Source organism: Eupeodes corollae, chromosome 3 (assembly GCF_945859685.1).
Source record: "Eupeodes corollae chromosome 3, idEupCoro1.1, whole genome shotgun sequence".
NCBI classification, from domain to species: Eukaryota; Metazoa; Arthropoda; class Insecta; order Diptera; family Syrphidae; genus Eupeodes; species Eupeodes corollae.
Genome location: NC_079149.1, coordinates 13,486,450 through 13,494,747, shown reverse-complemented (window position 1 = coordinate 13,494,747; position 8,298 = coordinate 13,486,450).

The window sequence follows — 8,298 nt, the reverse complement described above, 5'->3', positions numbered from 1 at the left end:
CAATTCATCTCAAGGAATGGACCGGTAAGTTGGCCACCAAGATCATGCGATTTGACGCCTTTAGATTTTTTTTTTGTGGGGCTACGTCAAGTCTAAGGTCTACACAAATAAGCCAGCAACTATTCCAGCTTTGGAAGACAACATTTCCGAAGAAATTCGGGCTATTCCGGCCGAAATGCTCGAAAAAGTTACCCAAAATTGGACTTTCCGAATGGACCACCTAAGACGCAGCCGCGGTCAACATTTAAATGAAATTATATTTAAAAAGTAAATGTCATGCACCAATCTAACGTTTCAAATAAAGAATCGATGAGATTTTGCAAATTTTATGCGTTTTTTTTTTAAAGTTCTCAAGCTCTTAAAAAATCACCGTTTATGAACATTTGTATATGTATTTTGTTGATTTGTATTGTTTAATTGTTCTTTATAAATCTTTTTGTGGTTATCCGCTTTCGAGATAAAAGTCTGTTTTTTTGGGAAGCTTTATCACAAGCCCCGCCTTAATAGATTCGTAGTAAAGATTCACCCATCGTACAAAAGAATTGTCTACGATATTCTGAGATATTGAAAACGAAGAATACATAATATGAAGTTGGCCTGTTTTTTCAACGAATAGTTATTTTAAACGGAGTTCCACTTCAATCGAAACAAACTTATAATTTAACTAACATAAAAATAAAATATATTTGTAAAAAGCAACATATAAGATTAAGTTAAAAAGGGTAAATAAAGTAATTGCAAATCAAATTTTGTTTCAAAGGCTTGATTACCTCAAGACCAGTATGACATTTGCCCAAGGATTTTCGAAAATCCCGAAGAAAGGAATTTATCCTTTTCCGAAATTGTAAGAACGGAGCTAAATAGTTTCAGTCCACCTTAAGGACCCCTCTACCTCTAAATGGAGAAAAGTAATAAAAGAGAAGAAAAATACGAGTTAAGCCATAGCCTCTCACCTCACGTTTCATTTGACAATCGTAAGGAAATAACGAAATGTTACTTAATGTGATTCCAAACGGAAGCTCCAGTTCAAATTAGCCGAACATTTGCTTTGTCTGACAGCTCAACAGCTCTAAAAAAGTCAACACACAAATTACATTTGCTTTTGGAGGGATTCCCATTGGTTATTATAGGCTGTGTAAGCTACTCCCGCGATAAATTTTAATTTTCGATTTTAAAACTTATATTTTTTTATTTTGAGAAAAAATAACAGCTGCTAATGATAGAAGTGCCATATTGGAAGTGTCATTCAAAGCACCTTCGAAGCAGGCCCAACGTAACGCAGACGAAGCTCAAGCGTGTTTGTGTTTCAGCCATTACTGGCTTTGAACATTTGGCGAAAGGAATGAAAGTTACACAATCACTGGGATTAGCAAATTCTTTCGAGTCTCAACAAACCATAAACATTTTAAAGTGGACCAGCTCGTCGATATTTCGATTCCATCAGAAGTCGGCGTTGGTGTGAGAAGTGATCCACGGCGCGGCGTCTTCAAATCACTTTGCGTCAATCATATGAGTCCTTTAGCCCTTTTAAAGATCAAATATTAGCTGAAAGAATACTCCTATCTTATAGAACATCAAAGTATCCCTTAAAATCTAAACTTCAGGTAACAATCACAGTCGATATACGAAATTCCAATGACTTTAAAATGTAATTTACCGCTCTTAGTTCCAACTGATTGTGGTAAGTGCGTTATACTCTCATGCAGGGAACTTGGGTTCGATCCCTGCCTGTGATACCAAACTTTTTTGACGGGTACTGCCTCTTGTGAGGAATTGACAAATTCTCCAAGAGTAATTCTTGTCATGAAAAGTGCTTTCTCAAATTAGCTGTTTGGATTCGGCATATAAACTGTAGGTCCCCTCCATCCAATTACACGCACATAGGAATGGTTGAGAGTTGTAAGTAACTAGGCCCTGGTTCTCTAGGCCAGAACATTGCACTTTTAGAAAAAAAAATCTTTTCGCGAAGTTTATTTCATTTCATTTATTTTGAAAAGTTTTATATTTACCAAGACTGGACATGAATTCCACAGACGAATGATTACAGAGATGTAAAAAAATAATTACAGATATGTAAAATAAACGTTCAACGATGTTGTGTGAAAACGCGGTAAAACCCTTTTCGGTAAATGGGCAAAATTAAGAATTACATTACATTAAACACTACTCAGCACATAAATGTACAGAGTAGAGAACACAGCATCTTGAGAACTAGACTATGTAAGGTGACAACACAACACAAGATAGAAGGACAGAAGAGAAAGAATAACAGACAGAAAGAACACATGACAACAGCACGCGGTAGGTTTCGAGACGGTCCCCAATTTGTCTACTAACCACGCTCACTGATGCTTGATTTCGGTGACCGATGTGAACCGAAGCTTTATCAGTGACTAGGACGTTGCCTAAAATTAAGAACTTTTCGTTAGGTAACTAGGACACATATATTGTGGATGATAATAGGAGTCTTTAACTAAACTTTAGGTAAACATCAAGATTCATTCCAAAGAGAATGTGTCTTAAATGTGATTCAATGGTACACATTGAAATACATCAGTAAATAAAGTGGACACTATCGTTAAGAGCAACTAAGTTTCCAGAATTGGATATATCGAAGAATGAATATTTCGAATGGTGTCTATGGAATAGCTTTCCAGCGACAGTCTTCATAGGATTGAGTTTAATTTTGTTCATATTTGACCAACGTAGCTATATGCATCAGCCCTCCTAAATCAATTATTCTAAAACTGTATAGTCTTAAATTATCGGCATACAAATTAACTTTGCATTTAGAAATGACATCGGGAAGGACATTTATAAATAACTAAAATAAAAGAGGTCTTAGGACCGAGCCTTGAGGAATTCCGAAACTGGAAATAAGGGGATTAAAAATACCAACTTCGCAGTTTTTATTCGCTGAACTCTTTCTATGAGGATGTTGCACAAAAGCCTAGGTGATAAGGTAGAAAAATTTAAATTTCTCATCAGTTTGGAAAGTAGGATTAAGTCATCAATGAAGTCGAAGGCTTTATAAAATAAACACAACTTCAAAGTGGCCGGAGCCAAGGGTAAGCGGATATGGTTGCTAATTCACAACTGTGCCTTATGCGAAATCCAGATTGGCATTTTGTGAGTCAGTTGTGTTCATTCAAATAAAGTTGGATTTGGTCATGTACCTTTATTTTTCAAATACCTTACATGAAAACGACAAAATGAGATACTGATTGGTCTGTATTTAGAAGGTTGGAAGGATTTTCTTTTTTGGGGGATGGTATGATTTAAACGCTTTTCTACACATAAGAAAATTCACCGCCGTTTGTGCAAAAATTTAAAATGTGAATTCAAGTAAAATTGATTATGATTGGAAGTAAAGGGTGTCCCAAAATTAACGCAAGATTTGAATTAAATAGAAAACGCCGTTTTTAGTCTTTTGGTAGTTATATTTTTATTGACTCCTAAAGTACATCGGATAGGGTTATGTATGGAATAACACATCCGACAAATGGCCTCCACGGAAGAGTACACGACGGAGTAGATACACGACCTGGAAATGTCTCATGTAGTAATTGAATTGTTTCACGGGCTGTATGACATGTGGCACCATCTTGTTGAAACCACATATTGGACACATCAATATCATCCAATTTCGGCAGAAAGAACTGTGTAATCATGTCGCGATATCCAGCACCAGTAACAGTCACTGCTTGACCAGCATCATTTTCAAAAAAATATGGCCCAATTATGCCTCCAGCCCAAAATCCACACCATACAGTCACGCGTTGTGGATGCATTTGTTTTTCGACAATCACATGTGGGTTCTCCGAACCCCAAATACGGCAATTTTAGCGATTGACAAAGCCATCAAGATGAAAATGTGCTTCATCGCTTAGGATGATTTTGGTCGAAAAATTAGGGTCCATTTGTTGATGTTCAATAATCCATTCAACGAATTCTCTTCTCTGTCCATGGTCATAAGGCTTCAATTGTTGTGTTAATTGAATTTTGTAAGCATGAAGACACAGATCATTGGTGAGTAAACTCTGTAGAGAGGTTCTTGAAATTTGCAATTCTTGTCCACGACGTCGAATTGAGGTTCCTGGCTTGTCAGCAACACTCTCACGCACTGCTTCGACATTCACATTTGAACGGCTTGTGTTTGGCGCTTTCAACGGATCCAGTCTCCATGAATTTTTCAATTAATCTCTTCACAGTTGACGAAGTTAAAACACTATTCCGACCATATTTTGTATGAAATTTTCGAACTGCAGCCGCCAAGCTTTCACTTTTTTTTAAATATTCTTTAATAATGAAGACACGTTGTTCTATCGTGGTAACGCTCCATTTTTAATAACCCTATACTGTTAGCTGTCAAATTGCTTTTTTTTCAGGGTTGCCAACACTTCACTGCACAAATGGCGGCAAATTCAAATCTTGCATTAATTTTGGGACACCCTTCATAAAGCTTAATAAATGTTGAACTTCTAAAAATCCCATACAAAATATTACAGCGTTCTACATTTGAATCGTTTTTATGGTATCAAGTTTCTTACCATTTTGATTAAGTATTAACTAAGAAGTGTTTAAAAATAACATTTCGAATTGAAACGATTTGTGTTTTATTATGACAGGTAGATCAATAGTGTATGTTTCGAATGGTAAGGTAGTGTGAACTTTAAATAAAATAAAAGAGGAAACAAATTTTCGAAAAATAAACAAACATAAGGATACAAAAAATAGCTGTACAGAAAAAGTGTATTTTTTTAAAGGTTTATATGAGGCATATAAAGCCCTATTCATTCATTTTTAGGGATAAAAGTTCGTCAAAATCTGATAAAATAAATGATAGTAAAATGGAAAATACGACGCACAGTGGGGCAACTTGTATGGGAGAGCGGAAAAAAGTCCATAAAAACTAAACCAATGAACCGATTTGTTTGAAATTTTCAGGAATGATGTTTTAAATTTACTTTAATTCAATAATACTTTTTATTTTTTTTATATATAAGCTAAGTTTGTCATATATAATTTTAATTTTTTAGATTCATTCGAAAAACTGAGAGATCAAATAAAAATAACTAATATTTCTTAAGATTGATCTGAAAAGGCCATAACAAAGGAAACAATTATTGGCTCACATTATCAACTGGAGTGCTTCGTCACTGAAAGGAAGGTGTTATTTATTGGTTTCAGGTCTAATGTACATTATGTGGGGGCAATGGCGGATCCAGGGGGGTCGTAGGGTTCATGACCCCCCCTGGGAGTTATTTTTTTGCTTTTTCGTAGGAATTCCCTTCAATTCAAAACTAATCGTATTGCGTTAATCGATATGACCCCCATTATATTTTGAACTATTTATTTTTTGAATATGAAAACTACATTTGGATTTTACTTCCTTAAACTTTGTTGCTAAAAGTACTACTTTTGACTGAAGATTGGGCCATGATCATAATATAAATCGGATATTCAGACCTGTTTCAAAAACACAGCACAAATTCATCAACTTTTGACCAATTGACGATACAGGGGCGGGTCATATGAGCCAAAAGCTTAAACAGTTAAGTTGGATAAGTAAATATTTCATTTAAAGATTTATTAGTAATTTAACGACATTCACCAAAAAGTGGTTTTCTGTCAGAAACAACTCAAGTTTTGATTTTCGCTCAATTTAGAACTTGAAAAAACTTTAGTCATGCTTTTAATTATTTTCATAAAAATTGTTTCTTAGAAAAAAAGCAAATATTATATCCTACAGTCCAAACAATTGTGCTGATTGAAATTAAGATTTTCAGCCGATTAGTGTAAGGCGTTTTTTCATTTCATCAATACGAGCAATAACTGCAGTCCCCACACAATTTTTTCGGTTCAAACATTTGATTTTTCTAAGCCTTTCTCTTAATTTTGTGTGCTTAATTTGGCTTCTTTCTACAAGAAAAACATATTTTTGTATTGCTCCAGAAGGGTACACCTCAAAATAATCTTTATTTTGTTTTTAAGTTTTCTCAAGAACTTATGGAACAATTTCAAAATTCTTCTCTTTCTGTGCAAGCTCTTGTCAATGATCAAATTGATGATGATTTTTTATGATCAGAAATGTATTTTTTTTTTTTTTAATAAAATACTAATTTTGTTTACAAAACTCGATATCTCAGAAAGGGAACAACATTTTTTTACGAAATTTAAATGTAAAATGTTCATATATTTATAAGCTCTTTATTTAGTGCTTATACCAAAAATATTTTTAAGACAACATTTAAAATGATTTTCAAAAAAAAGGTTAATCTAGATTATTTGATAAATAAAATGGCATTTAAATTTTTGAGAACAACTTATTTTGGACTTCTTGTAAGAAATTTTCAAGTTCTTGCGACAAAGTCGTGCATTTCATTTCTTTCAAAATCGGTTTTCTGTTGAATACAAAAGATCTTAAAAAATTAAATAAATCTTCTTTAGCAGGGAATTTGCTTTGGAGGCTCTAGAATTGAGATTTAAACACGAATTTCAAAAATACAAATGTCCCAAAAAATTAAGTGACACTTTTGTTAAATTAATGGCTAAGTGAAAAACATAATAAACGTTTCATATCTATTGATATAAAAGCTTTGAAACGTCTAATTTGTGAGTAGGTACTACAAAACTTTTCTTCCCAACTTATTTGTTTACTTACCTTACTTTGTTTAAATTTAATTTGTTTAGAGAAATTATGTTCTTAAATGCAAGATGCAACTATTTCCTTAAATTCAAGAACCAAACCTTTTTGTCTCTAAAATGTTTAAGTTTTGTTGACGCCTTTATAAGATCCAAATACGAGTAAGCAGATTGATCACGATAGTAATAAGAGACTCCCGGAAATTGGGTTCGAAAAAACTGGAATTTTATGAAATGAAAACAAGAAAAGTGTGTTTTGCTTTGGAAAAAAGCAACGTTTCAAAACAATTTCCTACATTTCTGCACGAAATGCACCAAAAACCCTCTGAGCTTTTCTATTTTAGCTCTTAAATATGGCATATTTAGAAAACTGTTGGAATCTTGAATAGTGTTCTAAATAATTTGATAACTAAAGTTGTCATTTTAGCAATTATTAATGTTGTTTACAAAACTTAAAAGAAATTTTTTAAGCGGTGAGTAAAAACTCATCAAGTGTGTCAAACCCCCCACCCCCCTGTTGAAAAGTCTGGGTCCGCCCTTGTGTAGGGATCTCAAGACTCTAGAAGCTTATGTAATACATTTTCGTTCTTGGACTTACGGGAACTTCTTGTAAAATGGAGGCGGTAGTTTTTATAGTCTTTGTTTCTACTTTCTTAGACCTCCTCCGAGAGCATTCCTATTGGCCATACTGCTGTTTCTACAATCTCGGTTCCATGCATTAATATCTTATGGACCGTTGAAGGCATGTAGTACCAATTTTGTTTGTTGTTGTTGAAGGTGTTGAATATAACAACAACTATATAAACTCTTTTCTTCATTGCTTTCGGAACATAAACCTTGAAGGTTTTAAAGGTAACAACAAAAATATGGTGGTCTACCACAAATTCATACTTTCTTTGTAATTGACCACCAAATTGTTGTTGTGACATTTAAAACTTTCAATGTTTATATAACGGTGAGAAAGCAGACTGCAATTTAATTTTTGAAGAGAGGAGTAATTTGTAAAACGTCATTCAGATGACACAGCTGTGAAAGTTGACTGCATCGAGGGACTTGATGACGTTGCCAGATCAGCAGTTTCTTATGAAAATTAATATTTTTAAATACTTAAATTAAATTAAATTTAAATAATCATTTGTTATCCTTATTATTGTATATATACTGTTTTTCGTATTCTGTTTTCTTTTTCTTGTTGTGTACCTATAATAAATAATTTTAGTTCTCTGCGTTATATGGTTAAAATCCTCAGTAAGCAGAAATGTGGCCTCAGGATTTGTCATATTAATGCGCAAAGATTATTACCGAAAATTGATGAGTTCCGTGATCTCTTTGTTAATTCAAATGTTGATGTCGTTTGTGTCACCGAAACATGGTTGAGAAATGAAGTAAGTGACGAAATGTGCAGATTAGAGGGCTATCGTACTTTTTGGTTAAATAGACTTGATCGTGTTGGGGGTTGTGTAGCAATATTTGTTAAATCTGTTATCAAATGCAAACTTAAGTTTACGTCCGACGCAGGTAGCAATCTTGAATATATATTCATTGATCTTCTGGGCAGTGACAGTAGTCTACTTTTAGGGGTTATTTATAGGCCAAATAGGAACATAGACTTTTCACCTCTTTTGTCAGTTATAGAAGAAGTCTCGTTGGGTT